Here is a 10131-nt window from a genome sequence, read left to right on the forward strand (position 1 = left end):
CTCTCTCTCTCTCTCTCTCTCTCTCTCTCTCTCTCTCTCTCTCTCTCTCTCTCTCTCTCTCTCTCTCTCTCTCTCTCTCTCTCTATGTTCACTGCTCGCTGTACATATCCTACCAAGTCAAACCTACACTGTTCCAATATCCATTTCTCTGTTCTCAATTGTTGATGACTGAAGTGATGATAACAACCAAACCTACCCCCCCTCCACATCCCACACCCCGGATTATAAATAATGTAAATAATTCCATGTATATACCCTGATGATTATCTTGTGTGATGACTGTATTATGATGATAGTATATATCCAGTGTTTCCCATAAACTGCCAAGATACCTGTGGCGGTGGGGGCGTGGCTATGTGCGTGGTCACCATGACATCATCGAGTAATTTGCATAATTTACTACAATTATATGATTTTCTCTAAAAAGGCTCAAAAAATGTATACTTACTAATTAATAATAACAGTTTTGTTTTAAACGTCCATCCATCATCCATCCATCCATTTTACAATATAATTACACATTTTGTATACATATCTATATACAGATTTGAACAATAAGTTATTCGCTGAAATATATTTATTAATTGTGGTTCTTACAAAAAATATATCTTATAAAATATAAAAGCTAAAATGTCTCTTTAAGCTCTGCCCCTTTAATTAGTGCATACTAAATCATTTAACTTTAGCCTACTACTACAAGCATATTATTTACCAGCAACATAAAGTGAAACAGAGGCAGAGGTGTCCTGCCACAGTCAGTAACAAATAAACAGAAAGCAGTAGTGGTCAAATACAAATAAGGAAACAAGAGAAGTATCCTACACTTCTCTTTTGTAAAGTAAATGTGAACAGCCGATACGGGCATCTACATCAACTATATGATTTGCCTGAGAAGCTGGACAGGACAAAAAAAAATAAAAAAATATATATATTTTTTTAAATTTGTGGCGGACGTAATTCTTTCGTGGCGGGCCGCCACAAATAAATGAATGTGTGGGAAACACTGATATCTGATAGTATATATCTGTATCATGATTTAATTTAAGTGGACCCCGACTTAAACAAGTTGAAAAACTTATTCGGGTGTTACCATTTAGTGGTCAATTGTACGGAATATGTACTTCACTGTGCAACCTACTAATAAAAGTCTCAATCAATCAATCAATATTGATGTACAGTATGCAACTTTCCTCCTGCAGATCATCTGTTGGTGTTTGTTTAAAGTTGTTATCACTAAGCATGGCTGCCAAGAAACCAAGTTCTATTTAAAACCAAGATCTGACCATGTTGATTTTGTCTGTCGTTCAGAACCATTAACTTTAAGGATGCATTTTCATTTTGTTGCAAATAATAGCAGCGTCAGTTTCTTCCTCCCAATGCCAGATCCTTGCCGGAATGTTCTTAGCAGTTTTTCCATACCGGAAAAATACTGCCCAAGGCCACTCTTTTCTCTTGGGATTGGTTTTCCTCACGGCTCTTCTTCTCGCAACTAAGTCTGGCTCCTAAGCCTCTATTTAGAGTCTCTGCCATCAGTCCAGATCTAAATGGAGTATCACTATAATGCATCATGTCAGCCTGGTGCATGCTGCTCCTACCAGTCACCGCTGGTCTGTCAGAGTTAAGTAGGGGCTTGTTTATCGCCACGACGTGCTAAAGGTCTCTACAAATGAGCTTCGTTCAGTCGGAACCTTGGGGACTTGTAAATGGAAATGGTTGTGCTTGAAGTGTAAAGCCAAATGTGTGACCCCCATGACTCGCCCCGGCTCCTTGGAGCAAAATGATCTGGCTTATGTGGCTGCCATTTTCTTCTAACGCGATCAGATTTATGACGGCTTCATCTGTAGCCAGGCAGCAGGTGCCTTTGCCGGTCATGGCTAATAAATGACCTGAACTAAGTACAGGTCACACACACTACCCCTCTTGACTTTTGAGGCATCTTCCCAAATGCCTGGAACCAGATCCTGTTGGTCAATCACTTTATAACTTCTCAGGTTTGATATTCTATCACTATGGAGGTATGGTCTCTGGTTTTGCATCAGGAGGTGGTAAGGTTGTATGGTATACCGGTAGTAGTATAGTATTGCGGTACTAATGAATCAAAAACGGTACTATACTCTGTTTGAAAAGTACCGGTTCCCAGGCATGACGGCGCGTCGTCACGTCGTGACATTGCTGGTTTTACGAGCATGTTCGGCAGCGCACACTCAGGGCGTACGTACAAGCAGACACAGTGTGTAGACAGAAAAGGGAGAACGGACGCATTTCGACCTAAAAACTGACGATAAAGGTGAAGTTATAACACTGAAACCTCAGGAAGAGATGCTTTAAGACATGGCTAGCTAGCTAGCAGCGAACATCCATCTGCAGTCTGCAGTGTTTTAGCTACTTCTAAATCACTAATCCTCGCCTCCATGGCGACGAATAAAGTAAGCTTCTTACAAGTATCATCCCTGCAGGACAAGGAATAGCTAAACATGCTTCACTACACACCGTAGGAGGATAACAAAAGCTAGCACCTGACATCCACTGTAATGATACCGAGTACAAGAGCGTATCTAGTCGATACTACTAGATTACATCGATATTTTTTATCAATCAATCAATGTTTACTTATATAGCCCTAAATCACGAGTGTCTCAAAGGGCTGCACAAGCCACAACGACATCCTCGGGTCAGATCCCACATCAGGGCAAGGAAAAACTCAACCCAATGGGACAATGAGAAACCTTGGAGGGGACCGCAGATGTGGGGACCTGGGCGACCGATGCAATGGATGTCGAGTGGATCTAGCATATGTGAGAGTCCAGTCCATAGTGGATTTAACATAATAGTGAGAGTCCAGTCCATAGTGGATCCAAAATGATAGTGAGAGTCCAGTCCATAGTGGATCTAACATAATAGTGAGAGTCCAGTCCATAGTGGATCTAACATAATAGTGAGAGTACAGTCCATAGTGGATCTAACATAATAGTGAGAGTCCAGTCCATAGTGGATCCAACATAATAGTGAGAGTCCAGTCCATAGTGGATCTAACATAATAGTGAGAGTCCAGTCCATAGTGGATCTAACATAATAGTGAGAGTCCAGTTCATAGTGGATCCAACATAATAGTGAGAGTCCAGTCCATAGTGGATCTAACATAATGGTGAGAGTCCAGTCCATAGTGGATCTAACATAATAGTGAGAGTCCAGTCCATAGTGGATCTAACATAATAGTGAGAGTCCAGTCCATAGTGGATCTAACATAATAGTGAGAGCCCAGTCCATAGTGGATCTAACATAATATAGTGAGAGTCCAGTCCATAGTGGATCTAACATAATAGTGTGAGAGTCCAGTCCATAGTGGATCTAACATGATAGTGAGAGTCCAGTCCATAGTGGATCTAACATAATAGTGAGAGTCCAGTCCATAGTGGATCTAACATAATAGTGAGAGTCCAGTCCATAGTGGATCTAACATAATAGTGAGAGTCCAGTCCATAGTGGATCTAACATAATAGTGAGAGTCCAGTCCATAGTGGATCTAACATAATAGTGAGAGTCCAGTCCATAGTGGATCTAACATAATATAGTGAGAGTCCAGTCCATAGTGGATCTAACATAATAGTGAGAGTCCAGTCCATAGTGGATCTAACATAATAGTGAGAGTCCAGTCCATAGTGGATCTAACATAATAGTGAGAGTCCAGTCCATAGTGGATCTAACATAATATTGTGAGAGTCCAGTCCATAGTGGATCTAACATAATAGTGAGAGTCCAGTCCATAGTGGATCTAACATAATAGTGAGAGTCCAGTCCTTCGTGGGGCCAGCAGGAGACCATCCCGAGCGGAGACAGCTCAGCAGCGCATTTATTCACAAAATCTTTTTTCCATCCATTCATCCATTTTCTACCACTTGTCCCTTTAAAAAAAAAATCATATTATGTTTGTAAACTCAGGAAATATGTCCCCTGGACACATGAGGACTTCAATTATGACCAATGTATGATCCTGTAACTACTTGGTATCGGATCGATACCTAAATTTGTGGTTTCATCATGTAAAGTATCCAAACAACAGAAGAATAATTGATTATTACATTTGAACAGAAGTGTAGATAGAACATGTTAAAACAGAAAATAATCACATATTAACAGTAGTCAGTGGCCTAGTGGTTAGAGTGTCCGCCCTGAGATGGGTAGGTCGTGAGTTCAAACCCCGGCCGAGTCATACCAAAGACTATAAAAATGGGAGCCATTACCTCCCTGCTTGGCACTCAGCATCAAGGCTTGGAATTGGGGGTTAAATCACCAAAAATGATTCCCGGCCACGGCCACCGCTGCTGCTCACTGCTCCCCTCACCTCCCAGGGTGTGAACAAGGGTGATGGGTCAAATGCAGACAATAATTTCGCCACACCTAGTGTGTGTGTGACAATCATTGGTACTTTAACTTTAGCGTTTTAAATGAAAAAGTAGATTAATAATACATTTTTACAGCTTGTCCTTTATGATGTTGTCAAAATAATAGGTGAATAAATGACACAATATGTTACTGCATACGTCAGCAGACTAATTAGGAGCCTTTGTTCGTTTACTTACTATTAAAAGACAAGTTGTTTAGTATGTTCACTATTTTATTTAAGGACAAAATAGTTCTTTGATTGCAATAAGAAACATATGTTTAATGTACCCTAAGATTTTTTGTTAAAATAGAGCCAATGATAACATTTGTGTGGTCCCCTTTGTATAGAAAAGTATGGAAGGGTATCGAAATACTTTTTGGTACTGCAAAATATTGGTATGGGTACAACCCTTGTAGGTGGAGATGGCAGAACTCAAGTGCCCCTCCTACAAAGCAGTGGCTGTGCTCTTAGTGAACATCAAGCGATGTGAATGGAAAGACTCTGCCGGTGTACATGTTATGGACACGGGAGTTCACGATGCACAAGGAAAAACACTTAAGCTTTCATCACAGCTGCACTTTCTCCAGCCCCAAAGGAGACATCCCTCAGGGCCGGCCTGATGCCATTCAGGACGGGCTTTATGGCGGCAGCTGAGACTGCCACTCTGCACACAGAGGCTAGTCGGCAATCTGTTACACCAATACAAAATAACTTCCAGCACAGTTGTACAACAAGGCTTTTTGGACCTGTTGGTAATAGCATTGATTCTTGACTTTTTTACAAACCCTTTCAAATATAATCATTTATTATACTGTGTGCATATGACATCTCTTAGCTCTATTCGAATTAGTGCCCGTGCAAATCCACCCAACCTCCGCTGTTCTGTGCAGAGCTGTCAGTAAGGGGTAAAGGCTGTCAGCGGTTTCACTTACATTTAGCCTTCCAACGGATCACTGGGGTCCTATGAACAAAACCTGGATAAGAACCAAATAAGGAAAGCCTTGCTTTTTTACTTTCTTAATTTCTTATTTTCACCCGCTTGTTACCAGAGTTATAAAACATTCTTAGCTAAATTAGAGGTGCTTAGTGTTTTATGTCCAAACAGCTGCGGGTGTCTTCAAGTTAAGACTCTTAATTTACGTAGACGAGCATTTACATGGTGGATGTAAATGAGTGGTGTTCGGGTCTGTGGGACCCTTTTCATTTTTTATTAAAAGAAAAATGATACAATTCATTTTTGAAAATGAGACTCACTGACTTTGGCTCATTTTCTGTGAAGAACATATATCAGAATACATATTTAATGACCATACACCATACACCCCCCCTACACATTTATATTACATAATAGAAGTGTGGAAATTGATGTTCTGTATACCACACACACCCACCTACGCACACACACACACACACACACACACACACACACACACACACACACACACACCTACACTGGTAGGCGAGCAGGACAAATGTCCCTAACGCGGCCCACATGTTAAAAATATACCCCCAGGTTTGAGTACCACAAGTCCCGCAGCCGGCCACGCGAGTCCAGGGGTGCCCAACATGTCCAAAACGCACCCAGCAGAGTCACACTGTAAATGGGGAAGAAAAGTTGGGAAAAGTAGGCAAAAGTCCACAAAATGATCAAAAATGACACCCAGGTTTGAGTACCACAAGTCCCGCAGCTGGCCACCCGAGTCCTGGGGTGCCCAAATCCCCTACAGTGACTTTGTACACAGGTTTCCCTTCAGGGGACCTTTTTTTTGGTCCCCATAACGTCAAAGGTCCCCTAAAGTGACTTTGTAAACAGAGCGACGTCCCCAATAAGTACGCATTGCCAGACCCACACACACACACACACACACACATAGCAGGCCTAGACAGGAGGAGGACAGAGTATAGGTACACAGAACATCAGAGGGTCAAATGTGCGAGAAAATGAGAGCAGACAGTGTTGACAAACAATGTTGCAACCTTGTGTGGGAAGCGCAGGTGCAGAAACACAAAAGAAGAATCCCTGTGGGATGCAGAAACTGGCAGGGAAATTTTCCGTGCAACGTTCAAATTGTTGTTACTCAGCCAGCGTTTGTGGGTCTGATGGACCCCTTGCATTTTGTGGCTTTTAATGCCTCACAATCAAACACTTATGTTAAAATACTGAACAGATGTTTACCTTATCCCAATAAACACATTTTATTTTAGCATAAAAGTGTTTGATTGTGAGGCATTAAAAGCCACAAAATGCAAGGGGTCCATCAGACCCACAAACGCTGGCTGAGTAACAACAATATGAACATTACACAATGGTTAAGTACCGATAGCAATAGAGACTGGCTTGTAGAAAAGTCCTAAGTCATTGCTCATCAGGTTAATAGCTGCACTAGGTGTGGAATTATGGCTCCTTGCAAAAGTATTCATACCCTTTGAACTTGTTCATATTTTGTCACATTACCACCAACACAATACAAAGTGGTATGCCTTTTTTTTTTTTTTTTTAACAAATAAAGTGAATTTATTAACGTGGACCCCGACTTAAAGAAGTTGAAAAACTTATTGGGGTGTTACCATTTAGTGGTCAATTGTACGGAATATGTACTGTACTGTGCAACCTACTAATAAAAGTCTCAATCAATCAATCAAAGGAGTATTGTGCAAAAGTATTCAGTCCCCCTGAGTCAATACTTTGTGGGAACACCCTTTTCTGCAATTATAGCTGCGAATCTTCTATGGTATGTCTCTATCAGCTTTGCCAATCCAGTGACTGAAATATTTGCCCATTCGTCTTTACAAAACAGCTCAAACTCAGATAAGATGGATGATTGATTGATTGATTGAAACTTGTATTAGTAGATTGCACAGTACAGTACATATTCCGTATAAGTCGGGGTCCACGTTAATAAATTCATGGTACAAATACAGTATATACTATCAGCATAATACAGTCATCACACAAGTTAATCATCAGAGTATATACATTGAATTATTTACATTATTTACAATCCGGGGGGTGGGATGTGGAGGGGGTTGGGGTTTAGGTTTCATTGATATCAGCACTTCAGTCATCAACAATTATATCATCTGAGAAATGGACATTGAAACAGTGTAGGTGTGACTTGGTAGGATATGTACAGCGAGCAGTGGACATAGTGAGCTCAGAAAGCATAAGAACAAGTATATACATTTGATTATTTACAATCCGGGGAGGTGGGATGTGGTGGGGGGAGGGTGTTAGTCTAGGGTTGTAGTTGCTTGGAGGTGTTCTTTCAATGAGGTTTTGAAGGAGGATAGAGATGCACTTTCTTTTACACCTGTTGGGAGTGCATTCCACATTGGTGTGGCATAGAAGGAGAATGAGTTAAGACCTTTGTTGGATTGGAATCTGGGTTTAACGTGGTTAGTGGAGCTCCCCCTGGTGTTGTGGTTATGGCGGCCATTTAAGTTATGGAAGTAGTTTGACATGTACTTCGGTATCAGGGAGGTGTAGCAAATTTTATAGACTAGGCTCAGTGCAAGTTGTTTAACTCTGTCCTCCACCCTGAGCCAGCCCACTTTGGAGAAGTGGGTAGGAGTGAGGTGGGATCTGGGGTGGAGGTCTAGAAGTAACCTGACTAGCTTGTTCTGGGATGTTTGGAGTTTAGATTTGAGGGTTTTGGAGGTGCTGGGGTACCAGGAGGTGCATGCGTAATCGAAAAAGGGTTGATGCGTTTGTTAACAGCAGTTTTCAGATCTTGCCACAGACTTTCATTTGGTTTAGGTCTGAACTTTGACTGGGCCATTCTACCACATTAATATGTTTTGTTTTGAACCATGCCAGCCCTGTTAGTGCATGAAAAATGGAAGTGTTTTTGTCTCACATAAGGATTGTGAATGATAGGTAAAATTTAAGAAAAAACTGCAATTCCCATTTATGGACCCCGATTAAAAATCTAAATAACTTTAATCCTCTTTTCCCGGTGATGCTTGTCACCTTATGAAGGAAAACTTTGTGTGTGGGGGGAGGATCGGTCTCACTATCCGAGGTTGAACTGTCCTCCCCCGTCTGCAGTGTGTCTGTGCGCATGCTCACAACTGATTCATAACACAAAGAAACAACATGAACCATGGCAGGTCAACTGAACGGTTCAGATTTTTTCATGAACTGCTCCATTTCTACAAAACTCAAAACCAGCAAAGTTAGCACGTTGTGTAAATGGTAAATAAAAACAGAATACAATGATTTGCAAATCCTTTTCAACTTATATTCAATTGAATAGACTGCAAAGACAAGATATTTAATGTTTGAACTAAGAAACATTAGAATTTAATGGCAGCAACACATTGCAAAAAAGTTGTCACAGGTGCATTTTTACCAGTGTGTTACATGGCCTTTCCTTTTAACAACACTCAGTAAACGTTTGGGAACTGAGGAGACACATTTTTGAAGCTTCTCAGGTGGAATTCTTTCCCATTCTTGCTTGATGTACAGCTTAAGTTGTTCAACAGTCCGGGGGTCTCCCTTCTGCTATTTTAGGTGCCACACATTTTCAATGGGAGACAGGTCTGGACTACAGGCAGGCCAGTCTAGTACCCGCACTCTATTACTATGAAGCCACGTTGATGTAACACGTGGCTTGACGTCACTGCTTGGATGGCAACATATGTTGCTCCAAAAGCTGTATGTACCTTTCAGCATTAATGGTGCCTTCACAGATGTGTAAGTTACCCATGCCTTGGCCACTAATACACCCCCATCACCGATGCTGGCTTTTCAACTTGGCACCTTATAACAATCCGGATAGTTATTTTCTTCTTTGGTACGGAGGACACGACGGCCACAGTTTCCAAAAACTATTTGAAATGTGGACTCGTCAGACCACAGAACACTTTTCCACTTTGCATCAGTCCATCTTAGATGAGCTCGGGCCCAGCGAAGCCGGCAGCGTTTCTGGGTGTTGTTGATAAATGGCTTTCGCTTTTCATAGTAGAGTTTTAACTTGTACTTACAGATGTAGCGACAAACTGTAGTTACTGACAGTTGTTTTATGAAGTGTTCCTGAGCCTGAGCCTATGTGGTGATATCCTTTACACACTGATGTCGGTATTTGACGCAGTACCTGAGGGATCGAAGGTCCGTAATATCATCGCTTACATGCAGTGATTTCTCCAGATTCTCTGAACCTTTTGATGATATTACAGACAACAGATGGTGAAATCCCTAAATTCCTTGCAATAGCTGGTTGAGAAATGTTGTCCTTAAACTGTTGGACAATTTGCTCAGGCATTTGTTGACAAAGTGGTGACCCTCGCCCCGTCCTTGTTTGTGAATAACTGAGCATTTCATGGAAGCTGCTATTCTACCCAATCATGGCACCCACCTGTTCCCAATTAGCCTGTTCACCTGTGGGATGTTCCAAATAAGTGTTTGATGAGCATTCCTCAACTTTATCAGTCTTTTTTGCCACTTGTGTTAGCATTTTTGAAACATGTTGCAGGCATCAAATTCCAAATAAGCTATTATTTGCAAAAAATAACAAAGTTTTCCAGTTCAAACGTTAAGCATCTTGTCTTTGCAGTCTATTCAATTGAATGTAGGTTGAAAAGGATTTGCAAATCATTGTATTCTGTTTTTATTTACCATTTACACAACGTGACAACTTTACTGGTTTTGGGTTTTGTATTTCCAAGCGCAATGAATGTTGAAATGTGAATTTCATATTGGCATTTCACACATTATATTGCAGTGTTTTTCAACCACTGTATCTCAC

Source organism: Entelurus aequoreus, linkage group LG11 (assembly GCF_033978785.1).
Source record: "Entelurus aequoreus isolate RoL-2023_Sb linkage group LG11, RoL_Eaeq_v1.1, whole genome shotgun sequence".
Lineage (NCBI taxonomy): Eukaryota > Metazoa > Chordata > Actinopteri > Syngnathiformes > Syngnathidae > Entelurus > Entelurus aequoreus.